The sequence below is a fragment of the Gorilla gorilla genome, chromosome 20 (assembly GCF_029281585.2).
Source record: "Gorilla gorilla gorilla isolate KB3781 chromosome 20, NHGRI_mGorGor1-v2.1_pri, whole genome shotgun sequence".
NCBI lineage: Eukaryota > Metazoa > Chordata > Mammalia > Primates > Hominidae > Gorilla > Gorilla gorilla.
This window is the reverse complement of record NC_073244.2, coordinates 48,197,682-48,224,868: the sequence shown is the minus strand read 5'-3', so window position 1 is coordinate 48,224,868 and position 27,187 is coordinate 48,197,682. Positions and strand designations below refer to the sequence as shown.

Genomic DNA, 27,187 nt, shown 5'->3' with positions numbered 1-27,187 from the left:
CATCCCGGCTTCTTCTTTAAGATTGTATCGTGGTGTGGCTTCGTTTCTCAGAGAAGAGACGCGAGGAGATACAACCATCTCCTTTGAGGTCGGTCTACTTCCCTCCTTTAGGACAATGAGCTCCTGGGAGGCTTTTGTCCTTGCCTGGAGTGTGGTCATCTTGATTCTAGAAAATAGACCACTCAGGATGGGGATGAGATTTCAGTTGCTCCGGGACCGACGCATCTCCTGAGGTGGTGGAGGCCTTCAAAAGCCCGAAGTGGAACGGCCGCGAAAACGAGACAACCAGCCACGTGACCCAGGCAGACGCAGAAAAAGGCTGGCCAACGACAGGCCGACATACAAGAAATCCCTTTTTGGCGCAGGGGGCATATACGTCCCAACACACACACGCTCATGGGCACACACACATACAGACAGAGGGAGAGAGAGAAACAGAAAGAGACACAGAAAAGAGAATGGGACATAGACAGACACACATACACATACGCACACACACACAGAGATAGAGAGAGTGAGAGAGAGAGAGACAGAGACAGAGACAGAGCAGTGGCATAGAAACAGAAATGCCAGGCAACCCCTGAGGCTGCGGGGTTCTGCTCTCCGCAAGAATGACCCTCAGGTGAGAGGGCAGCCCACAAGCACACAGGCAGACCTGTCCTCGAGATCACGGCGGGCACGACTTTTGCGGAGACTCACCCTAACACGTCCGGGCAGGCCTGAGCCTGGGATGCCGCGCCGCTTCCCCCAGACTCCGCCTGTGGTTTCGTCATCCTCGACGGCTCTGTGCGACTCGTGGCATCCGGAGACATTCCTGTCGACCCCGTGGAGAGGTCAGGCCGGAGCCTCGGAGCCCCGACAGCCAAGCACTGCCACGGAGGGCTCCTGCTTTGCCAAGCCTCAGGGACTGGTTTCTAAGACAGCGGTGAGAATCACTGTTGGGAGAATCCGCTCCCGCCTCGCGCATGCGCATTGGCGGGGTTGACTCGCGCTCCGCTCCTGGAAGTCAGGCTGCGGCCCCTTGAAACAATGGCGGCGGCGCGGCGGCGTAAAGGCAGGGAAGCTCCTGCTGCAGCCGCGGCGGCGGCTGGATCCGGGGTCCAGTAGGGGGCGGCGTGGGAGAGGGGGCCGCGGGCGTCCCAGGGCCAAAACCCCAGGAGTCCTGTCTTCAGGGCCTCCTTAAGTCGACTTCCACCGGTGGAGGGGGAGCTTCAGGGCGCCTGCTGGGCTCTCAGGACTCCTCTTCAGATCCGATTTTGCATCCCACTGGGTGAGCAGGGATGGGCTCAGGCCGGAGGCATGTGGTGAGGCAGGCAGGGCCTCGCTGCAGCACAGGATGATCTCTTGGGCCTCAAGGCGTGGTATCAGCTGAAAATTCGCTGACCCATGAGCCCTCTGCCTCCCTTCTCACTTAGAGGAGCTGTGGGCTGCCCCGCTTCGCAAAGCCGTGGGGCTGCTGCAAGCCAACACCACTTTCCAGGAGACGTGGAAACAGGGATAGGGCGAGTCCGAGGTAGAGCCAATGAGACCACACGTGGCACTGGCTTCCCTAAGAGCAGATTGGGTGAGTGTGCATTACTGAGGCCATATGGGGTGATTGCGAGACGAACAATGGTGTCTGGGCATGTGCCCGGTGGATGGGGGGGGACACAGATGACCTCCCAGTCAACGCCAAGGAAAAGCATAGCGCCTCTGAGAACCAGGAATGGGCCCGTGCCTGAGTACAAGCCAGATTTTGGGATGCCTGGTCTAGGAGCGGAGAGGTTTCTACATAGTTCACCCCACCCTCACCCCTCCACAGCCTAGGTAGCCCTGAGGCAACCTCCCCTGCACCCAGCCCCAGCCCTCGCCCTTTGGATCCCTGACATTCGTGAGAGCCGAAAGATTCAGTTCTGGGAGGCAGTCCCTCCAGAAGCAGAGGGGAGGATGTCTCTCAATAATGAGACAGGAAGTGCAGAGGAAATGCCACACGGCCTTTCCTAGACGCCAAGGCCAGCCATGATCGCCTACCGCTCATTCTAGGCAATCCACCCAGCCATGAGGTGAAACTTGGAGACCAAGGGAGCTTCCCCGTCTGAAACAGGTATGGAAGCCCAGAGTTCCAGGATAGTCAAACCGGCCGAATCAACCAGAAACAGGTTTGGAGAAAGAAACAATTATGACACGGATCTCCACGAATTTTCTCCCTGATGGACTGGGAAGTGTTCTTTGTTGAAGACATTGAGCCAGATCGGGAAGCATCTAGGCCCCTCAGAAACAGGAGAGACAGAGCAAGAGGGAGGACAGAGCAGAGGCCAGATTCCAGGCAAGACACAGCACAGTGTCACCGACAGGGTTAAGGGAAGGAGTGTCAAATGGGTGACTTGTCCAGAGAGGCCAGCGTTCCAGTGACAGGGATCGTTGTCATCTCCCGTTCCTGGCTTCCTCTTTAAGACTGTATCGTGGTGTGGCTTCATTTCTCAGAGAAAAGCCGCGAGGAGATACAACCATCTCCTTTCACATCCGTCTGCTCCCCTCCTGCAGGAGAATGAGCTCCTATGAGGCTTTGGTTCTTGGCTTAAGTGTGGTCATCTTGATTCTAGAAAAGCCGCTCAGGATGGGGATGAGATTCCAATTGCTCCAGGACCGACGCATCTCCTCATGTGGTCGAGGCCTTCACAATCCCAAAGTGGAACCACCGCGAAAACGATTGACAACCGGCCACATGACCCAGGCAGAGACCAAAAAAAAGGCTCACCAAAAACAGGTTGACATGCAAGAAATCGCTTTTTGGCGCACACGGCACGTTGATCCCAACACACACACCCACACTGGCACACACACACACACAGAGAAAGAGAGAGAGAGAGAGAGAGAGAGAGAGAGAAACAGACAGAGAGCGAGAGACAGAGAGATAAGAGAGAATGAGAGACACACACACACACAGACATACAGCAGTGGCACAGAAACACACAGCCCCAGGCAACCCCTGAGGCTTTGGGGTTCTGCTCTCCACGAGATCGATGCTGGGATGAGACAGGAGCCTATGGATACACAGGCAGACCTGTCCTCAAGATCATGGCCTGCACGAGTTTTGGGGAGACTCACCCCATCCCCGTCCGGGCAGGCCTGAGGCTTGGATGCCGCACTGCTTCCCCTGGACTCTGCCTGTGGTTTTGCCACCCTGGTCAGTCCTTGGAGACTCCTGGCATCCGGAGACCTTCCTGTCGCCCCCGTGGAGAGGTCAGGCCGGAGCCTCAAAGCCCCGACACCCAAGCACTGCCATGGAGGGCTCCTGCTTTGCCAAGCCTCAGGGACCGGTTACTCAGGCAACCGTAGGAATCACTGTGATGGGAGAATTGGCTGGAGCTTCGCGCATGCGCATTGGCTAGGCCGACTCGCCCTCCGCTGCTGGAAGTCAGGCTGAAGCCCCTTTAAGCAATGGCGGCAGCGCAGAGGCAGGGGCCTTTCTTTGGCTGCAACCCTGGCGGTGGCCGGATCCCCGGTCCGGTAGGCGGCGACGTGGGAGAGAGGGCTGCAGGCACCCCAGAGCCGCACTCCCGGAGTCCTGTCCTCAGGACCTCCTTGAGCCGACTCCTACCGGTGGAGGAGGAGCTTCAGGGCGCCTGCTCGGGTCTTTGGACTCCTCCTCAGACCCGATTTTGAATCCCACCAGGTGAGCAGGGATGGGCTCACCTTATCTGTTGAGGTAGGATGGGCCTCGCTGGGGCACAGAAAGATCCCATGGGCCTCAAGGCGTGGTGTCAGCTGAAAATTCACTGACCCATGAGCCCTCTGCCTCCCTCATCCCTTGGAGGACCAGTGGCCTGTCCTGCTTCCCAAAGCCCTGGGGCTCCTGCAAGAAGACACCGCTTTCCAGGACACGTGCAAACAGGGACAGGGGCGAGTCCAAGGTGGAGCCAATGCGACCACACGTGTCACTGGCATCCCCAAGAGAAGATGGGGTGAGTGTGTGTCACCGAGCCCATATGGGGCTATGCCAAGATGAAGAAAGGTGTCCAGGCATGTGCCCGGTGGAAGGGGGGCACAGGTGACCTCCCTATCAACACCACATGAAAGCGTAGCCCACCTGGGAACCAGGAGAGAACCTGTGCGTGAGTCCAAGCCACATTTTGGGATGCCTGCCGGAGGAGCGAAGAGGTTTCTGCAAAGTTCACCCCATCCCCACCCCTCCAACGCCTAGGTAGCCCTGACACAGCCTCCCCTGTACCCAGCCCAAGTCCAGTCCCTTCGGCTCCCTGCCACACAGAAAGAGAAAGAGACAGAGAGAGAGAGACAGAGAGTGAGAGACAGAGAGAGAAGAGAGAATGGGAGACACACTCACAGATACACAGCAGTGGAACGGAAACCCACCACCCCAGGCAACCCCTGAGGCTGTGGGGTTCTGCTTTTCAAAAGAACAACCATCGGTTTAGAGAGTAGTCCACGGGCACACAGGCAGACGCTTCCTCGAGATGATGTGGGGCACGACTTTTGGGGAGACTCACCCAAACACCATCCGGGCAGGCCTCGGGCTGGAATTCCGCGCTGCTTTTCCCAGACTCCGCCTGCTGTTTCTTCATCCTGTTTGCCCCTCCGTGTCTCCTGGAATCCTGAAACAGTTTTGTTGACCTTCTGGAGATGTCAGCCCGGCGCCTCAACACTGACGCACTGCCACGGACGGCTCCTGCTTTGTCAAGGTTGATGGAGTCGTCCTCAGGCAACCATTGGGGTCACTGTGACAGGAGTAGCGGTGTCGCCTCATGCATCCGCATTGCCTAAGCCGACTCGTGCTTTGCTCTTGGAAGTCAGGCTGCAGCTCCTTTAAACAGTTTCAGCTCTGCGTGGACGGGGGCTCCTGTGGCAGTCGCTGTGGTGGCTGGAGTGGTGATGGAGTAGCGGGCGTTGTTGGAGAGGGGACTTCAGGGCCGGACCCCCAGGACCCCTGTCCTCAGGGCCTTTTTGAGCCGACTTTTACCAGTGGAGGAGGAGCTTCAGGTTGCCGGCTGGGGTTTCAGGACTCTCAGGCTGCAGTGCATTGGTGTGATCATAACTCACTGCAGCCTCAATCTCCCAGGATTAAGCGATTTTTTTGCCTCAGCCTCCCACATAGCTGGGACTACAGGCATGTGCCACCTCACTGAACTACTTTTCTTCAGAAACATTTTTGTATGAATGGGGACTTACTATGTTGCCTCGCTCATCTCCAACTCCTGGACTCAAGCCATCCTCCTGCCTTGGCCTCCCCAAGTGCTAAGATTACAGGTGTAAGCTTCCACATGCAGCTGAATTCTTATATCTTAAATCCCTACCTCCCAAAATAAGCAGATATTACTCCCACTTATTTTATAACTTTTTGCTCTTTATGTCTCTTTTTGTCCCTGGACACGGGGAGTAGCAACCCACTCTCCACTAAATTTCAAATCATTAGGGGCATTATGCTATGTCCCAGGAGTGGCTGTGGCTTCAAGGACCTGCTGCTCTAACTTAGGCTTGCTGAGGAGTACAATTCATCTTGTGTTTCTGTGTTGTATAACAATCTTCCTGAGCTCCTCTAAGTCAGTCCATCCAGCTACAACTGAGAAGAATCAAGAAACTCTCCAAGAAAATGTTTATCAACCTGCCTGTTGTCAATGAGAAGACAGGTCTGTTGACCATGGCAGGCATGGCAGTGCATAACAGTGAGCACCCTCCACTGTGTTTGCTATTCACTGCATGTTCCACCTGAAATTTCCCATCTGCTCAGTGAGTCTTGACAGTGTGGTAAAAAGGACTCACTCTCAAAGACCAAGGCTGACCCTCTCTGAATACAATGCCTTGACCTAGTTATTGTCACTGTGGTTTTGTCTTCACAGACTAAAAGATACAATAAAAATTTGTTTGGTGGAGCCAAGACGGCTGAATAGGAACAGCTCCAGTCTAGAGCTCCCAGCGTGAGTGATGCAGAAGACGGGTGATTTCTGCATTTCCAACTGAGATACCAGGCTCATCTCACTGGGGAATGTCAGAAAGTGGGTGCAGGACAGTAGGTGCAGCACACCCAGCATGAGCTGAAGCAGGGTGAGGCATCGCCTCACCCAGGAAGCGCAAGGGGTCAGGGAATTCCCTTTCCTAGTCAAAGAAAAGGGTGACAGACGGCACCTAGAAAATCGGATCACTCCCACCCTAATACTGAGCTTTTCCAATGGTCTTAGTAAATGGCACACCAGGAGATTGTATCCCGTGCATGGCTCAGAGGGTCCTATGCCCATGGAGCCTTGCTCATTGCTAGCACAGCAGTCTGAGATCAAACTGCAAGGGGGCAGCGAGGCTGGGGGAGGGGCGCCAGCCATTGCCGAGGCTTGAGTAGGTAAACAAAGCGGCTGGGAAGCTCCAACTGGGTGGAGCCCACCGCAGCTCAAGGAGGCCTGCCTGCCTCTGTAGACTTCACCTCTGTACCCAGGGAATAGCCAAACAAAGGCAGCAGAATCCTCTGCAGACTTAAATGTCCATGTCTGACAGCTTTGAAGAGAGTAGTGGTTCTCCCAGCACGCAGCTGGAGATCTGAGAATGGACAGACTGCCTCCTCAAGTGGGTCCCTGACCCCCGAGTAGCCTAACTGGGAGGCACCCCCCAGTAGGGGCAGACTGACACCTCACACGGCCGGGTACTCCTCTGAGACAAAACTTTCAGAGGAACGATCAGGCAGCAACATCTGCTGCTCACCAATATCCGCTGTTCGGCAGCCTCCACTGCTGATACCCAGGCAAACAGGGTCTGGAGTGGACCTCTAGCAAACTCCAACAGACCTGCAGCTGAGGGTCCTGACTGTTAGAAGGAAAACTAACAAACAGAAAGGACATCCACACCAAAACCCCATCGGTATGTCACCATCATCAAAGACCAAAGGTAGATAAAACCACAAAGATGGGGAAAAAACAGAGCAGAAAAACTGGAAACTCTAAAAATCAGAGTGCCTCTCCTCCTCCAAGGAACACAGTTCCTCACCAGCAACAGAACAAAGCTGGATGGAAAATGACTTTGACAAGTTGAGAGAAGAAGTCTTCAGATGATCAAACTACTCCGAGCTAAAGGAGGAAGTTTGAACCCATGGCAAAGAGGTTAAAAACATTGAAAAAAATTAGACGAATGGATAACTAGAATAACCAATGCAGAGAAGTCCTTAAAGGACCTGATGGAGCCGAAAACCAAGGCACGAAAACTACGTGACGAATGCACAAGCCTCAGTAGCCGATTCGATCAACTGGAAGAAAGGGTATCACTGATGGAAGATCAAATGAATGAAATCAAGTGAGAAGAGAAGTTTAGAGAAAAAGGTATAAAAAGAAATGAACAAAGCCTCCAAGAAATATGGGACTATGTGAAAAGACCAAATCTACGTCTGATTGGTGTACCTGAAAGTGACAGGGAGAATAGAACCAAGCTGGAAAACACTCTGCAGGATATTATCCAGGAGAACTTCCCCAATCTAGCAAGGCAGGCCAACATTCAAATTCAGGAAATACAGGGAACACCACAAAGATACTCCTCGAGAAGAGCAACTCCAAGACACATAATTGTCAGATTCACCAAAGTTGAAATGAAGGAAAAAATGTTAAGGGCAGCCAGAGAGAAAGGTCGGGTTACCCACAAAGGGAAGCCCATCAGACTAACAGCTGATCTCTCGGCAGAAACTCTACAAGCCAGAAGAGAGTGGGGGCCAATATTCAACGTTCATAAAGAAAAGAATTTCCAACCCAGAATTTCATATCCAGCCAAACTAAGCTTCATAAGTGAAGGAGAAATAAAATCCTTTACAGACAAGCAAATGCTGAGAGATTTTGTCACCAGCAGGCCTGCCCTAAAAGAGCTCCTGAAGGAAGCACTAAATATGGAAAGGAACAACCAGTACCAGCCACTGCAAAAACATGCCAAATTGTAAAGACCATCAAGGCTAGGAAGAAACTGCATCAACTAACGAGCAAAATAACCAGCTAACATCATAATGACAGGATCAAATTCACACATAACAATATTAACCTTAAATGTAAATGGACTAAATGCTCCAATTAAAAGACACAGACTGGCAAATTGGATAAAGAGTCAAGACCCATCAGTGTGCTGTATTCAGGAAACCCATCTCACGTGCAGAGACACACATAGGCTCAAAATAAAGGGATGGAGGAAGATCTACCAAGCAAATGGAAAACAAAAAAAGGCAGGGGTTGCAATCCTAGTCTCTGATAAAACAGACTTTAAACCAACAAAGATCAAAAGAGACAAAGAAGGCCATTACATAATGGTAAAGGGATCAATTCAACAAGAAGAGCTAACTGTCCTAAATATATATGCATCCAATACAGAAGCACCCAGATTCATAAAGCAAGTCCTGAGTGACCTACAAAGAGACTTAGACTCCCACACAATAATAATGGGAGACTTTAACACCCCACTGTCAACATGTTCTTTGAAACCAATGAGAACAAAAACACAACATACCAGAATCTCTGGGACACATTCAAAGCAGTGTGTGGTGGGAAATTTATAGCACTAAATGCCCACAAGAGAAAGCAGGAAAGATCCAAAACTGACACCCTAACATCACGATTAAAAGAACTAGAGAAGCAAGAGCAAACACATTCAAAAGATAGCAGAAGGCAAGAAATACCTAAGATCAGAGCAGAACTGAAGGAAATAGAGACACAAAAAACCCTTCAAAAAATCAATGAATTCAGTAGCTGGTTTTTTGAAAAGATCAACAAAATTGATAGACTGCCAGCAAGACTAACAAAGAAGAAAAGAGAGAAGAATCAAATAGATGCAATAAAAAATGATAAAGGGGATGTCACCACCGATCCCACAGAAATACAAACTACCATCAGAGAATACTATAAGCACTTCTAAGCAAATAAACTAGAAAATCTAGAAGAAACGGATAAATTCCTCAACACATACGCCCTCCCAAGACTAAACCAGGAAGACGTTGAATCTCTGAATAGACCAATAACAGGCTCTGAAATTGAGGCAATAATTAATAGCTTAACAACCAAAAAAAGTCCAGGACCAGATGGATTCACAGCCAAATTCTACCAGAGGTACAAGGAGGAGCTGGTACCATTCCTTCTGAAACTATTCCAATCAATAGAAAAAGAGGGAATCCTGCCTAACTCATTTTATGAGGCCAGCATCATCCTGATACCAAAGCCTGGCAGAGACACAAAAAAAGAGAGAATTTTAGACCAATATTCCTGATGAATATCGATGCAAAAATCCTCAATGAAATACTGGCAAACCAAATCCAGCAGCACATCAAAAAGCTTATCCACCATGATCAAGTGGGCTTCATCCCTGGCATGCAAGGCTGGTTCAACATATGCAAATCAATAAATGTAATCCGGCATATAAACAGAACCAATGACAAAAACCATATGATTATCTCAATAGATGCAGAAAAGGTCTTTGACAAAATTCAACGACACTTCATGCTAAAAACTCTCAATGAATTAGGTATTGATTGGATGTATCTCAAAATAATAAGAGCTATCTATGACAAACCCACAACCCACAGCCAATATCATACTGAATGGACAAAAACTGGAAGCATTCCCTTTGAAAACTGGCACAAGACAGGGATGCCCTCTCTCACCACTCCTATTCAACATGGTGTTGGAAGTTCTGGCCAGGGCAATCAGGTAGGAGTAGGAAGTAAAGTGTATTCAATTAGGAAAAGAGGAAATCAAATTGTCCCTGTTTGCAGATGACATGACTGTGTATCTAGAAAACCCCATCGTCTCAGCCCAAAATCTCCTTAAGCTGATAAGCAACTACAGCAAAGTCTCAGGATACAAAATCAATGTGCAAAAATCACAAGCATTCTTATATACCAATAACAGACAAACAGAGCCAAATCATGAGTGAACTCCCATTCACAATTGCTTCAAAGAGAATAAAATATCTAGGAATCCAACTTACAAGGGACGTGAAGGACCTCTTCAGGGAGAACTAGAAACCACTGCTCAATGAAATAAAAGAGGATACAAACAAATGGAAGAACATTACATGCTCATGGGTCGGAAGAATCAATATCATGAAAATGGCCATACTGCCCAAGGTAATTTATAGATTCAATGCCATCCCCATCAAGCTACCAATGACTTTTTTCACAGAATTGGAAAAAACCACTTTAAAGTTCATATGGAACCAAAAAAGAGCCCGCATTGCCAAGTCAATCCTAAGCCAAAAGAACAAAGCTGGAGGCATCACACTACCTGACCTCAAACTATACTACAAGGCTACAGTAACCAAAACAGCATGGTACTGGTACCAAAACAGAGATATAGACCAATGGAACAGAACAGAGCCCTCAGAAATAATGCTGCATATCTACAACCATCTGATCTTTGACAAACCTGACAAAAACAAGCAATGGGGAAAGGATTCCCTATTTAATAAATGGTGCTGGGAAAACTGGCTAGCCATATGTAGAAAGCTGAAACTGGATCCCTTCCTTACACCTTATACAAAAATTAATTCAAGATGGATTAAAGACTTAAATGTTAGACCTAAAACCATAAAAACCCTAGAAGAAAACGTAGGCAATACCATTCAGGACATAGGCATGGGCAAGGACTTCATGTTAAAACACCAAAAGCAATGGCAACAAAAGCCAAAGTTGAGAAATGGGACCTAATTAAACTAAGGAGCTTCTGCACAGCAAAAGAAACTACCATCAGAGTGAACAGGCAACCTACAGAATGGGAGAAAATTTTTGAAATCTACTCATCTGACAAAGGGCTAATATCCAGAATCTACAATGAACTCAAACAAATTTACAAGAAAAAAACAACAACCCCATCAAAAAGTGGGCAAAGGATATGAACAGACACTTCTCAAAAGAAGACATTTATACAGCCAAAAGACACATGAAAAAATGCTCATCATCACTGGCCATCAGAGAAATGCAAATCAAAACCACAATGAGATACCATCTCACACCAGTTAGAATGGCAGTCATTAATAAGTCAGGAAACAACAGGTGCTGGAGAGGATGTGGAGAAATAGGAACACTTTTACACTGTTGGTGGGACTGGAAACTAGTTCAACCATTGTGAAGTCAGTGTGGTGATTCCTCAGGGATCTAGAACTAGAAATACCATTTGACCCAGCAATCCCATTACTGGGTATATACCCAAAGGATTATAAATCATGCTACTATAAAGACACATGCACACGTATGTTTATTGTGGCACTATTCACAATAGCAAAGACTTGGAACCAAGCCAAATGTCCAACAATGATAGACTGGATTAAGAAAATGTGGCACATATACACCATGGAATACTATGCAGCCATAAAAAATGATGAGTTCATGTCCTTTGTAGGGACATGGATGAAGCTGGAAACTATCATTCTCAGCAAACTATCACAAGGACAAAAAACCAAACACCGCATGTTCTCATTCATAGGTGGGAATTGAACAATGAGAACACATGGACACAGGAAGGCGAATATCACACACTGGGGCCTGTTTTGGGGTGGGGGAGGGGGGAGGGATAGCATTAGGAGATATACCTAATGTTAAATGACAAGTTAATGGGTGCAGCACACCAACATGGCACATGTATACATATGTAACTAACCTGCACGTTGTGCACATGTACCCTAAAACTTAAAGTATATTTTAAAAATTTTTTAAATAAAAATTAAAAAATAAAAAAAAGACTGTGACATTGTGGCCACCAATAGGAGTCCACTCTCAGCTGAGGAATTCCTTAAGTCATTTGTGATGCTGGTGATGATAGCATGTAGCCATGCAAAATTTCACACGAGTATATTGATTTATAGTGTTCACTTTCCTCCAATATGAAACAATTTATTTCTTCTACACCTACCTAGCTCAGCAAGGCATTCTGTGGATTATCTTATTAGTAATTATAACATGCTTTCTGGCTATAGTGTACTTTAAAAATGCTGAGCAGTATTAGAACAGTTATAAATCAATATTTCTTTTTGGTTTTCTTATGCCTTCCTATCTTAGAGAAGCTTTAGAATCAATTCATTAAGAAAATAATCATGAATTAATGTGTGTCCCATCAATTAATTTGTGCACAGGTTTAAGAAACAAATATTGTTTTCATCCTACTGATGCTTCTAAGTAATGCAGAAAATGAAATAAAATTATATTTTAAAAAAATTTTCCTATAATTGTCCTGTTGATGCACAAAATACTTAAATGCTTCTACATAGGTCTGCTCTTTTGCACCACAGAGCACTAAGGGAAAGTCCCCACAATAAAAGTGCCTTTCACCTGAGCTGCTACATGTGACAGTTAAGCAGCTAAAGGTTTTAAAAAAATCAAAGCTCCCCAAATGTTGTGGGTATGACAGCTGGTCCAACTTCACAGTCTGTACTTTCCCTCTCTAACAGCATGGAAAAATACAGAGATAACTAGCAAGTGATGCTCTAGTGTGCCAAGCCATCGATGAATCTGTGAGATTAAAAACCAGCATTTAACCATAACCCAGATACATTAAAAATCAACCCCACACTCATAGACTGTAATTCCAATTCTCTTCCAGATGGCAGTTACAATTGGAAAGGAAATACCTAGTTCACAGGAGGCATTAATACTTACGTTCCTGCAGAAACTGAACCCTTAAGAGAATGTATTCTGGACTTTCTGACCTGGACACTAACAAATAGTGAAAAACATGTACCTAAGAATACACTTGCAACAGAAATGTAAAAATCCAAAAGTAAGAGATATTATGAAGGATCAAATATAAAATGGCACACTGCTAGACAGGCAACAAAGAAAATTCTAGAAGAAAATGACGAGGCACTATGCCTTAGTGCGTTTGTGCTACTATATAACAAAATACACTAGACTGTCTAATTTATGAAGAACAGAAATGTATTTCTCAAAGTTCCATAGGCTGGAAGTCCAAGATCAAGGTGCCACTAGGATTGGTGTCTGGTGAGGGCCTGGTCTCTGCATCTAAGTTAATGCCTTGCGCACTGTGTCTTCAGGAGGGGATGCACTGTGTCCTCACATGGCAGAAGGAGGAAGGGCAAAACAGGGGAAGCCCACTCCCTCCAGTCTTTGTGTAAGGACCCTAAACCCATTGATGAAGACTCTCCCTTCATGACTCAATTACTTCCTAAAGGCCCTACTTCCTAATACTATGACATTGGTGATGAGTTTTAGGGAGACACATTCAGACCATAGCACCCTATATTCAATTTCTTAAAAATTATTTTGTTGTTTTGCTTTTCTGATTTTCAAATGGCTTAAAGTGCACAAAATTGGATAAACCATAATCCTTGGCTCATAGCATACCTTGGCTCCTATTTCATCCTTGCCTATATTCAATTTCTTAAAAATTAGCACCCTATATTCAATTTCTTAAAAAATATTTTGTTGTTTTGCTTTTCTGTTTTTCAAATGGCTTAAAGTGCACAAAATTGGATAAATCATAATCCTTGGCTCATAGCATACCTTGGCTCCTATTTCATCCTCCCCTGTGCCTTGGCCTGTATGTAAATGTATTTGAATGTATTTGAACAACAGGGTAATCACTTGTGAACCCACCACACAACCCAAGAACTAGGTTCTGATCCTAACATCTGCTCTTCCTCTGTCTTTTTTTCCTGATTCACACCTTTCAGCCTCAGGGGTAACTACTACCCTGAATTTATATTTAGGATTCCATTCCTTCAAAAAAATTGTTTTATTGCGTATATATGATTGCCATAAATAACATATTATTCAGTTTTTAAGGGTATAATTTATTTACCCATTCTCCTATTAATGTACCCATTCTCGTATTAATGAACTTTTGGCTTATTTCCAGATTTTTGCTATTATGAATGGCATTACATGAGCATTTATTTTCTTTTTTTACTACTTCGGGTACACATGGGCAAGAGTTTCTCCAGGGCCTTTGGTAGACGAATTACTGTGCCATAACATATGAGAATGCTCAACTTTATAAGATAATCCTATTGTTTTCCAAAGTGGTTGTTCTAATTTAAACTCTCACCTCCTGTATTAGTTTGAGATGATCTTGTTGATCCACAGTCTCTCCATATTTGGTGATATGGTTTGGCTGTGTCCCCACCCAAATCTCAGCTTGAATTCTAACTCCCAGAATTCCCATATGTTGTGGGAGGGACCCAGGGTGAGGTAATTGAATCATGGGGGCCAGTCTTTCCTGTGCTATTCTCATGATAGTGAATAAGTCTCATGAGATCTGATGGGTTTATCAGGGGTTTCTGCTTTGGCTTCCTCCTCATTTTCTCTTGCCGCTGCCATGTAAGAAGTGCCTTTCACCTACAGTTATGCATCAACATCTTTTATATACAAATGCTGGAAAATTTTAATCTCCAGAGACAAGGCCATGGAAAAGGTTTTAGATATGCTACATATTAGTCAGCAAACATTTATTAAACTGTCCATGGGCCAACCACTGTTTTAGTCCTGTGGGACAGAAAGATCAATAAATACAAGGCCTTTGGCTGGAGAAACTCACTGTTCTTGGCCTGGAATGAACAATCAACAAATCATTGCAATTCTATGTGATGTGCATTACAGTAGCATTATAATGATCTTTTCTTTTTCATGTTTTTCCCCAAATGACAATGGCTCAAGAAAATGTAAATGGAGGCTACAGAGATCCAACATCTAAAACAATCCTTCTATACTGCCTCTCCAGGCTCCTCTACAAAGATGCAAATAGACCAAGAAAGACAATGCCTTTATCAAATCCACTCTTACTTGAAGTCAGCCTGAGGTCATAGGATGCAACTTTCCTTAGATAATTTTGCCCCATCCTTCATAAACCTTCAAATCTAGTCTGTGAAATACTTCAAAGACAAAACAAAACAAATAACAAAACGTTTACCTGTTATTCGCATTTTTAATAACACCTGTTGACTTCATCATTTTATTCTTTTCCCAATATCAGTGTAGAAATAACAAATTGGCTTTGAAAATAGTATATTGTGAACATCATCAAACATCAAAGGCATCAGGCTTTGAAAATATATAACTTTGGAACTATAGAATTTGTCTAAATAAGACATTGAAAAGGCAAACTTTTAAAATATCCTAATTTAATAGAAAATTGTTCAAAATATGGTGAAGCAAACAGAAAAAACTTAGCAAGCAGTATCACGAAAAGAAACCTACAAGGTTATTGTAGCATTGATTATAATGCATGGTAGCAGTCTATTCTCAGAGCTTTAGATGCCTATTTACCTGATGCACTGGCACCAATGCCCCCATTTTGGTGTGCCATCTTCCCTTCACCACTTGGGACAACACAGATAATAAAATCAGCTCCAAAAGCTTACATATGGTGGATCCCTTCACACCAGTTCACAGTACAAAGTAACCCCTTGCTTGTAGAAAACATTATTATTATCATTATTATTTTTTGAGATGGAGTTTTGCTCTTGTAGTTTGGCTGGAGTGCAATGGTGCGATCTCGGCTCATTGCAAACTCTGCCTCACTGCCTCAGCCTTCCAAGCAGCACAATGCCCGGCTAATCTTTTGTATTTTTAGTAGAGATGGGGTTTCACCATGTTGGCCAGGCTGGTCTCGAACTCCTGACCTCAGGTGATCCGCTCACCTCAGCCTCCCAAAGTCCTGGGATTACAGGCATGAGCCACCGCACCCGGCCTGGAAAACATTATTAAATAGCAAACAGTAGCAGTGTGCTTGGTGGTTTTAGGATTAATTATTTTCAAATCTCTAGAAAAGCTCAGGGCATTACCTTAGGCTATAATCCCTGGGCAGAGTCTCATCTGTTACTGGGGGGCTGGTCTAAGGGTCCTTCCAGCTCTCAGATTAATGGTTGCCCAGGTTGATCTGCTCCCTGCCACCCACCCATCCTCGGTTTTGTTTGTTTGTTTGTTTTTACAGAGATAATGTCTCACTATGTTGCCCAGGCTGGTCTTGAACTCCTGGCCTCAAGTGATCCTCCTGCCTTGGCCTCCCAAATTGCTGGAGTTCCTGATGTAAGACACTGTGCCCAGCCCATCCTTGGCTGTTAAAATGTGGAGGTAAATAGTAGATGCCAAGTTTATCTCCAGGTCAGAAGTGGCAGATGCCCCAGGGCAGAATCATGATCCTAACCAGGCCTCCCACTGCATGAAGACCTTATTTTCTGAAGCTTAAACCTGGACAAAGGTCTGACCAGTAGCACTATGTTCATGGATATCAGGTCAAAAATTTAAAACTGGGACTATCCAGAAGAACCTGGTAGCTGCAAGTGCAGTCCGCAGTCCAATGGTCAGCTACAAAACCAGGCTACTTGTACTTTCTCTTTGTCATGGAGTCTTTGATGTAAAAATTGATGACACTTTCTAGCTTCTGGTGTGCTTCCCTTCCTTGTTCATTTTCCATAAGTAGCTTCCTCCATCCCTCTTCCCACCAACAAGCCACAGTCAATTCAGGACATTTTAACCATGAAAATGAGTCTCCATAAGAGCAATTTAGAGGCCAGGCATGGTGGCTCATGCCTGTAATCCCAGCACTTCAGGAGGTTGAGGCCAGCGGATCACCTGAGGTCAGGAGTTCTAGACCAGACTGACCAACATGGTGAAACCCTGTCTCTACTAAACATACAAAATTAGCCAGGCATGGTGACAGGGCCTGTAGTCCCAGCTACTTGGAAGGCTGAGGCAATAAGCTGAGATTATGCCTGGGCAAGAAGAGCAAAACTCCATCTCAAAAAAATAAATAAATAAATAAGGAATTTAAAAATTAACATAGAGGAAAGAATAAAGGGGCCAGCCCCTTAAAAATCCCCCAAACCTGTTTAACAGGAATTTAGGTTATAATATAAATGTGTTGAGGATACTTTTTGCCTTTGTTGTTGAAGGACTCCAGCGAGATTGTGCTGATGATATTGCTGTACTTGGAATGGACTGGTCCTTTCATTTCCTCGATTTGTCCCTTTATTCTTTTGAGTGAAGGCATAACTCATGTTGTTACACTTTGCAGATACTGTGTTTTTCACACATTGAAGGTTTTGGCAACCATGTGTGGAGTGTCTATCTGTTCCACGTTTCTATCATCATGTGCTCAGTTTGTGACTGTCACATTTTGGTAATTCTTACAATACTTCAAACTTTTCCATTACTATTACTCTGTTATGGTGATCTGTGATAGGTGGTCTTTGAGGTAACTGTTGTAACTATTTTGGGAGGCCATGAACCAGGCCCCTACATGATGGCAAAGTTAATTGATAAAAATTGTATGTGTTCTGACTGCTCCCCTGGCCAGCCATTTCTCTCTCTCTCTCCTTGGCCCTCCCTATTCCTTGAGACTCAAAAATATTAAAATTATGTCAATGAATAACCCTCAAATGGCCTCTTAGTGTTCAAATTAAAGGAAGACACATGTCTTTCACTTTCACTCAAAACCAAGAAACGATTAGGCTTAATGAGGAAGGCCATGTTGAAAACGCAGGCCGAAAGCTATACTTCTTGTGCCAAAGTTAGCCAAGTTTTAAGTGCAAAGAAAAAGTTCTCAAAGGAAATTAAAAGTGCTACTCCAGCAAAAACATGCATAATAAAAAAACAAAGCCCTAATTACTATGGATAGTGCCTAGGGGAGTACTCCATGCCCTCTGGGCACACGATAGATATTATCTGATGAATTGGAAAAGAGCAAACCAGAAGTGGCTTTATTTTGCCCCTTGGACTCCCTTGGACTAATTTGAGTGTTGTTTGGAAATTACTGAGTAGGTTCATAAGGTGCATGACAGAAATAAGCTTTATAGTGGTTTACTTACATTTAGTTCTGGAAGTTTACCTTTGCCTTAGTTTTGGAAATAAATTCTAGTTTGTAGTTCTCAAGTTCTCATTTGTGATGAACACATTAAAGACTATATGAAAAAATTGCCTTCAAGATGGTTCTTACTTGTAAGTCTTACTCCTACTTCTATATGCTGAAAATTGGCCCTGGAGGGCCAGGCGCGGTGGCTTACGCCTGTAATCCCAGCACTTTGGGAGGCTGAGGCAGGTGGATCACAAGGTCAGGAGTTCAAGACCAGCCTGGCCAAGATGGTGAAACCTCGCCTCTATTTAAAAATACAAAACTTAGCCAGGCATGGTGGTGGGCACCTGTAGTCCCAGTTACTCCGGAGGCTGAGGGAGAGAATTGCTTGAACTGGGGAGGCGGAAGTTGCAGTGAGCCAAGATCACGCCACGGCACTCCAGCCTGGGCAACAGAGAGAGACTTCGTCTCCATTAAAAAGAAAAACAGAAAATAAAAGAAAAAAGAAAATAGACCCTGGAGAGAATACTATAAAGTCTTGAGTTACCCGGAAAAGTGATCAGGTTAATAAATGTATATTGACAGTTGAATTTAGCAAAGAAATAGAGATAATCATGATTATACCTTTATTTTTACAGAAAGAAATGCTGTAAAAAGTGTATGTGTCTACAGGAGTAATAATGGGTTCTAAAGAGTATTTTTTATATATATATTTTTTAAATAATGAGCATGAATGAACTCTTCAATATAAGCTATAAAGTAATAGCTGGTTGTGAATTTAAATGGTACCAGCTAGCACCTCTGTGTTTTAAGGATCTTCCAATGTTTCTAGAATAAGCGCTTATTTTCAAGGATTTATTACAGATATAAAATCGCTTCCCCTGGCAAAAGCTGCTATGAAAAGCATCATCTTGGGAAGACAGATTGCTTTTCCTCCCAATTACAAAATCTAAGTATTTTGGCCCTTCATTTTGAAGGAGTGCAAAAGTTGGAAGTAAGAAGTTTTAAGTACTTCCAGTGCTCAAAAAATGCAATCACTGTATTATATATAATAGTTTATAGGCTGATCACTCATAATAATTGACTGTAAGGCTTTTATTACGAAAACAGCAGAAAGATTAAAGCAAAATTGGGTATATAAATTATGTAACATTTTGTTGGGATTTTTTTTTTTTTTTTGAGATAGTGTTTCACTCCGTCGCCCAGGCTGGAGTGCAGTGGCATGATCTCAGCTCACTGCAACCTCCGCCTCCCGGATTCAAGCGATTCAGAATTTCCAGGAGTGTGCCACTATGCCTAGCTAATTTTTTATTTTTAGTAGAGATGGGGTTTCATCATGTTGGCCAGGCTGGTCTTGAACTCCTGACCTCAGGTGACCCTCCCACCTCGGCCTCCCAAAGTACTGGGATTACAGGTGTGAGCCACCATGCCTGGCTGGAATTTTTTTTTAATGTGCAGAAGATGACAGCTACTTGGAAGGAGTGCCTGTAATTTTCCAGCAAGCCATAAATTAAGTCTGCATCGTAAAGCTGAGTAGTTTTAGCTTAGGAGGAGGGTGGGAAGGTTGGGGGGCTGTGAAGATTTGGGGGACATTGAGAGAGAACTTTATAAGCTTCTTTCTCTTTAATAAACACTTGTCTTACATCTTGCTGTCATTAAAGGCAGCTGTTTCTAGAATTTCAATCACTTAAGTACACCCACAAAACAATAGTATGGAGATTTTCATTTCCCTGTGACTTTAATTTGGCCAGTTATACCTCAGTGTTGTAACAGTACTGTGATACCTGGCACAGTGCTTTGATCTTATGATAACCTCTTTATTGACCTGAAGGAGACCCAAGAGTCCTTTCTCTTTTTGAGTTTGAATCATAGCCTTTATGTGGTATCTTGTTTTATGTCCTTGTTCCTAACGTAAAAGGTGCTTAACTGCTTCTTGGTTCTATTGGGTAGCATTGGGATAAGATTTTAACTGGTATTCTTGAATTGCTTTTACAATAAACCAATTCTATAATATTAAAAAAAGAAAACAAAGCCTTATTGCTGGTACGGAGAAAGTTTAAGTGGTCTGGATAGAAGACCAAGTCAACCACAATATTCCCTTAAGCCAAAGCCTAATACATAGCAAGGCCCTAATTATCTTCCATTTTATGAAGGCCGAGAGAGATGAGGATGCTACAGAAGAAAAGTCTGAAGTTAGCATAGGTTTGTTCACGATGTTTAAGGAAGGAAGCCCTCTCTATGATATAATAGTGCAAGATGAAGCTGCAAGTTCTGTTGTAGAAGCTGCAGCAAGTTATCCAGAAGATCTGGCTAAGATCATTGATGAAGGTGGCTATACTGAACAATGGATTGTCAATGTAGATGAATCAGCCTTCTGTTGGAAGAAAATGCCATCCAGGACTTTGGATAGAGAGGATAAGTCCATGCCTGGCTTCAGAGCTTCAAAGGGGCCAGCCACGGTGGCTCATGCCTGTAACCCCAGCACTCTGGGAGGCTGACGTGGGAAAATTGCTTGAGCTTAGAAGTTTGAGACCAGCCTGGGAAACATGGTGAAACCCTGTCTCTACAAACAACAACAACAACAAACAAACAAACAAAAAAACAAACCAAAAAGTAGCCATGTATTGTGGTGCCTGCCTCTGGTACCAGCTACTCAGGAGGCTGAGGTGGGAGGATGACTTGAGCCAAGGAGGTCAAGTCTGCAGTTGCCCAAGATCACGCCACTGCAATCCAGTCTGGGCAACAGAGTGAGACCATATCTCAAAAAAAAAAAAAAAAAAAGAAAGAAACATTCAAAGGACAGGCTGACTCTCTTGTTAAAAGCCAGTGCTGATTTGTGATTCCATAAATCCTAGGGCATCTCTTAAGAATTATACTAAATCTACTTTGCCCATGCTCTATAAGTGGAACAACACTTGGATGATATCACAGCTGTTTACTGCATGTGTTGCTGAGTATTTTAATCCCACTGTTGAGAACTACTGCTCAGAAAAAAAGATTCCTTTCAAATACGTCAGCTTATTGACAACATACCTGGTCACCCAAGAGCTCTAACGGAGATGTACAGGGAAATGAATGCTGTTTTCATGCCTGCCAACACAACATCTATTCTGTATCCCATGGATTGAGGTGTCATTTTGATTTTCAAGTCTTATTATTTGAGAAATATATTTTATAAGCCTGTTGCTGCCATAGATCATGATTCCTTTGATGGATCTCAGCAAAGTAAATTGGAAAACTTCTGGAAAGGATTCACTATTGTAGATGCCATTAAGAACATTCATGATTCTCGAGACGAGGTAAAAGTAGCAGCATTAATAGGAGTTTGGAAGAAGTTGATTCCAACCCTCATAAATGACTTTGAGGGGTTCAAGACCCTAGCAGAGGAAGTAACCACAGTTGTGGTGGAGATAGCAAGAGAAAGAGAATTACAAGTGGAGCCTGAAGATGTGAGTGAATTGCTGCAATTTTTTTCTTTTCTTTTCTTTTTTTTTTTTTTTGAGACAGAGTTTCATTGTTGTTGTCCAGGCTGGAGTGCAATGGTGCGTTCTTGACTCACTGCAACCTCCACCTCCTGGGTTCAAGCGATTCTCCTGCCTCAGCCTCCCGAGGAGCTGGTATTATAGACATGCACTGCCATTCCGGCTAATGTTATATTTTTAGTAGAGACGGGGCTTCTCCATGTATTGTATTTTTAGTAGAGATGGGGTTTCTCCATGTAGGTCAGGCTGGTCTCAAACTCCCAAGCTCAGATCATCCTCCTGCCTTGGCCTCCCCCAAAGTGCTGGGATTACAGGCCTGAGCCACTGCACCCTGCCAAATAGCTGCAATCTTAATGGATGAGGAGTTGCTTAGTATGAATGAGCAAAGAAGTGGTTTCTTGAGATGGAATCTACTCCTGGTGAAGATGCTGTCAACATTGTTGAAAGAACAACAAAGGACTTACAATATTCCATAAACTTAGTTGATAGAGCAGGGTTTGAGAGGACTGATTCCAATTTTGATAAAAATTCTACCGTGGGTAAGATGCTACCAAACTGCACAGCATGCTACAGTGAAATCTTTGGTGAAAGGAAGAGTCAATCAATGTGGCAAACTACATTGTCATCTTATTTTAAGGAACTGCCACACCCACTCCAGCCTTCAGCAACCACCACCCCAATAAGTCAGTAGCCATCAACACTGAAGCAAGACTATGCACCAGCAAAATGATTATGACTTGATGAAGGACCAGATGATGGTTAGCATTTTTTGGCAATCAAGTATTTTCAAAGTAAGGTATGTACATTATATTTTAAACATAACTCTATTGCATACTTAATTGACTACAATAGTGTAAACACAACTTTTTTTTTTTTTTGAGACGGAGTCTCGCTCTGTCACCCAGGTTGGAGTGCAGTGGCATGATCTCGGCTCACTGAAACCTCTGCCTCTGGGGTTCAAACAATGCCATCATTTTGGCTTTTCTTTCTCACCTGGCTCACTCTCCCCACTTCTCACTCTTGCTTCTTGGGATCACTTCCCAAATAAACCACCCACACCCAGGTCCTTACTCCAGCTCTTCTTTTAGGGGTACAGGCATACCTTGGAGATATTACAGGTTTGGTTCTAGGTCACCACAACGAGGCGAATATCGCAATAGAGCTAGTCACACGACATTTTTTCTTTCCTGTGCATATAAATGTTATGTTGCTGGGCATGATGGCTCACGTCTGTAATCCCAGCACTTTGGGAGGCCGAGGTGGACGGATCACCTGAGGCCTGCTATTGAGGCATGCTATTGAGGCTGCTGCCATGGACTTCTTTTCTGCCAGAACCTTCTGAGAGTCTGCGGAAAGTCTTCCCGAACTGTCCACCTGAAACAGAAGCCTGGAGCATTTGCCCACCTGTCCCACACTGGTTGAGATCTTTCCCTGAGGCTGTTAACCTGCAAGTGTTTCTGGGCTGTGTTCGTGCTCAGGCAAAATCCTATAATCTCCAAAATAATGGAGATGCCCTGGGGCAGAAAGTGTAGCTTGAGTTTACTGGCAGCACAGGGGAAGCCTGCGCTTCCATGGAACTCCCCACAGTGGCTGAGACTGAGTGAAAGATGCGCTGAGAAGACATGACGCAGGCGCCATTGCACTGAGCAATCGTAGCCATCGATCTCGGCAAGAGGACCCCTGCCCTGAATCCTGCGCTTGAGAAGGTGCCTCTCTGGCCCTCAACTGACTGTACCCCGGCCCGCCCAGAGCTCTCACGTTGTCTTCTAGGCCACACTCTGGGCACTCAGACCCCTGGCCAAATGTGCCTGAGCCTGCATGGCCTCTCCCCTGGGTTTATTTAAAAGCGCAAACTCTGCTTGTCCAAATGGTGCCCAAGACTCTGCTGTCTGAAGGGGTGAGAAATGTGGATGGAGCTTGCATGGGGCCTAGGGAGTCCCCCACACAGGGGTACGCAAGGCTTCTCAAGTGAGGACAGGGCTACCTATGATGAAAGGGAAAAGTTTGGCCTGGGGCTGAGGATTGGCTCTCCCTCTGCTACCACATTCTCGTGCAGAGCACCAAAGAATCTGAGAATTCTACACTCGACTTTGACCTTGTGGGTTATTATGGCGGTATATTTATCAAAGTAGATGAATAGAACATATTTAGCTATTTGTTAGCTTCATTTGTAACTCATAAGTATTTCGACATAATGCAAATGTGGGCTGGAATTCATGTTCTGATTTTGTGTGGCCTTGAGCTAAGGAAAAGGGACCCAGGGAAATGAGCTCTATATGCTTGGATGGCTTCATGGAATCCCTGACTTCATTAGCTTCTGTGAAGACTCAAGATTGTTACTGAAATCCACTTTGTATTATCTGTAAAAACCAAGGGATATTATTTAGGTCAGCAATTAGAAGGCACTAGACTCAAAATATCTATGAACCAAAGGATACGAATGACCAAAAGCTGAGGCAAGAGAATCCCTGGAACCCAGGAGGCAGAGGCTGCAGTGAGCCAAGATTGCGCCACTGCACTCCAGCGTGGGCGACAGAGCAAGACTCCATCTCAAAAAGAAAAAAAAAGAAAGAAAAGAAAACCTTTTCTGGCATTCTTCTATTTTTGCATTATCAAACCATTCGTAATAGAGGAAAATTGAGAGGATATAGGAAAGCATTGCTCTTTATACTTTGTATGTAAAAGTCTTCCAGCACCAATTACTGTTAAATTGATGAAAAGTCATCAAACAGAGCTGTGTGATGTGGAAAAGGCTTTAGGCATTCTACATATCTTTTTTTTTTTTCTTTTTCTTTGAGACGGAGTCTCGCTCTGTCGCCCAGGCTGGAGTGCTGTGGTGCAGTCTCGGCTCACTGCAACCTCTGCCTCCTGGGTTTAAGTGATTCTCCTGCCTTAGTCTCCTAGGTAGCTGAGATTACAGGTGTGCACCACCATGCCTGGCTAATTTTTGTATTTTTTTAGTAGAGATTGGGTTTCACCATGTTGGTCAGGCTTGTCTCGAACGCCTGACCTTGTGATCCGCTTGCTTCGGCCTCCCAAAGTGCTGGGATTACAGGCGTGAGCCACCGCGCCCGCCCCCATGCTACATATCTTAATGATCGTCATCAGCGTTCAACTCCTTACAGCCAATATGATATTGGGGATAATAATCCCCTCTGGGCATCATATGTAAATGGCGATAGTAGTACCTACAGTATATTGCTGTATTACATGAGTTAATACATGAAAAAAACATGGAACACTATCTAGAATGTACTGTTATGTTCAATAAATATTAGCTTCCATTTGTGATATCATTATGGGTGCTATTTTTTGTTAATTTTTTTCATTTCTGTGGAATTGTTAGTGGATTTTGATGAGATAAAATTCAGAAGAATGACAGAATTCAGAAGCATTTCATGTAATTACTCATCCCTTTTTGAATTTGAATTCATTCTGGATAAACTCAAGCAAGTAAAAACCATGAGAGGGTCTCATTCAAATTTCAAGGTGAATCACACACTTAATCCTGGAATGAAATTCAGATGTACAAATTTTTAAAATGTCAAAAGTGTGAAAATAATAATTTATATTCCTTTTGCACAATTCAAAATGCATTAGAAATTAACCAAATATTATCTAGTTTGCAATTTTTACACTTTTATTATACATTTAATTATATATTTAAGTTTAAATATATAGAAAAGTTTTTAAAATTGCAGCAAATAAAATATATATTAATATATTGCCACATTAGATTTTTTGCCCCTATACATTTGATATATAATTTGACAGTGTTATGGACGATATAATTTTCTACATCTAAATACATGAGTCCATCTCCCCAAAAGCAATTTCCTGTTTACTCAAAGTGTCATATAATCACACATAAGAAAATCAGTAATAATTCTCTATTCCAAAATTGAATCCAAATTCAGATTTTTTCAATTTTCTCAGTAACGTACAACTATTCATTTTCTTTTCTTTTCTTTCTTTTTTTTTTTTTTTTGAGACAGACTGTCGCTCTGTTGCCCAGGCTGGAGTGCAGTGGCACAATCTCGGCTCACCACAACCTTCACCTCCTGGGTTCAAGTGATTCTCCTGCCTCAGCCTCCCGAGTAGCTGGGACTACAGGTGTACGCCACCATGCCATGCTAATTTTTGTGTTTTTAGTAGAGATAGGGTTTCACCGTATTGGTCAGGCTGGTCTCCAACTCCTGACCTCGTGATCCCCATGCCTTGGCCTCCCAAAGTGCTGAGATTACAGGTGTGAGCCACTGCTCCTGGCCTACAACTACTCATTTTCAAAGTGGTAACCAGCTTATGCATTTGATTGGGAAACTCTGACCAGTAACCAAATGCAACTCACCACTTTTTAAATATTTCGGCCCAGTGTGGTGGTTCATGCCTATAATCAAAGCACTTTGGGATGCTGAGGCAGGCGGATCACCTGAGATCAAGAGTTAGAGACCAGCCTGACCAACATGGAGACACCCCATCTCTACTAAAAATACAAAATTATCTGGGTGTGGTGGCATATGCCTGTAATCCTAGCTGTTTGGAAGGCTGAGGCAGAAGAATCACTTGAGCCCAGGAGGCAGAGGTTGCGGTGAGCAGAGATAGCACCATTGCACTCCAGCCTGGGCAACAAGAGTAAAACTTCATTTCAAAAAAAAATAAAAAATAAAAAATGTTTCATTGCAAGATTAGCACACTTATTGTCTACTTTTTGTCTATGGCTGCTTTCTTCCTATTATAATAGAGTTGAATAGTCAGTACAGAGACTCTGTGGAACAGGAAAGCACTCTTGACCTTTTCAGAAAGAGTTTCTCAACTCCTGGTTTACACGTCTTTTGTTCATGATTTTGGCTGGGTTATTTTCCTCCTAATTTTTAAAAATCGTGAAATACACATAAAATTTGGTGTCATAACCATTTAAAGCATACACTTCTGTTCAGAGTTATTAAGGACATTCATATTGTTGAGCAAACACCACCACCATTTATTTCCAGAACTCTTCATTTTGCAAAACTGAAACTCTATACCTATTAAACAATGACTCCCCATTCCCCCAACCCCTGCCAACCACCATTCTACTATCTGTTTCTATAATGTTGACTGTCGTAAGTACCTCATATAAGTGGAATAATACAGTATTTATTTTATAACAGGCTTATTTCCTTAGTATAATATTCTTCACATCCATGTTGCAGCATATGTCAGAATTTCCTTCTATTTAAAGGCTGAATAATGTGCACTGTGTGTATTTACTGCATTTTACTTATGTATCTATTGACTAAGGGACACTTGGGGTGCCTCTACTTTAGCTATTGTGCATAACGCTGCTATGAACGTGGTGTAAGGGTTAAAGAAAGAAGAAACAAACACGAAAAGCAGCTTGACCGTCAAAGACAGGTTTATTTGGGAAAATAAACCTGAGAGGGGCTTCTGGCTGATTTAGGTCAGGCATGTTCTCTCTTACAGAATAAGGATATTTAAGGGTTCAGGGAGTGAGAGCTTATTGCAAGTTCGGAATATTTTTGGGTAGAGGAGAGTTTTGTTGCGGGGCTGCAATGTTTCTGTTCAGAGGGAGGTTTATCTCGGGGTTGGAATGTTTCTGGTCAGAAGTGTCATTTGTCGTTTATGGTCATGCTGACATTAGCCATTGTGTTGTGTTTTGGGGCTGGATTTAGGCAGTTTTTAATCAAGGGAAACTTTTTTTTTTTGAGACGGAGTCTCACTCTGTCGCCCAGGCTGGAGTGCAGTGGCGCCATCTGGGCTCACTGCAAGCTCCGCCTCCCGGGTTCAAGCGATTCTCCTGCCTCAGCCTCCCGAGTAGCTGGGACTACAGGCGCCCGCCACTGCGCCCGGCTAATTTTTTGTATTTTTAGTAGAGACGGGGTTTCACCGTGTTAGCCAGGATGTTCTCGATCTCCTGACCTTATGATCCACCCTCCTCAGCCTCCCAAAGTGCTGAGATTA

General features: G+C 44.2%; 1 protein-coding gene across 7 annotated transcripts in view; it reads right to left on the bottom strand.

The window, feature by feature from the left end:
• The window catches only part of ZNF420 (zinc finger protein 420), a 112,371-nt gene that overhangs the window by 72,987 nt on the left and 12,197 nt on the right, over nt 1–27,187 (bottom strand). For 2 of the 7 annotated variants that reach the window (XM_055369172.2, XM_055369175.2), the window contains exon 1: nt 3,088–3,437. The exons of 4 other annotated variants lie outside the window; for them this stretch is intronic. The gene's annotated coding sequence lies outside the window, so the exon portion shown is untranslated. Of the gene's footprint in view, nt 1–3,087; nt 3,438–27,187 lie in introns of those variants that run through there. One more of the 7 variants, XM_055369180.2, reaches the window with a different exon arrangement.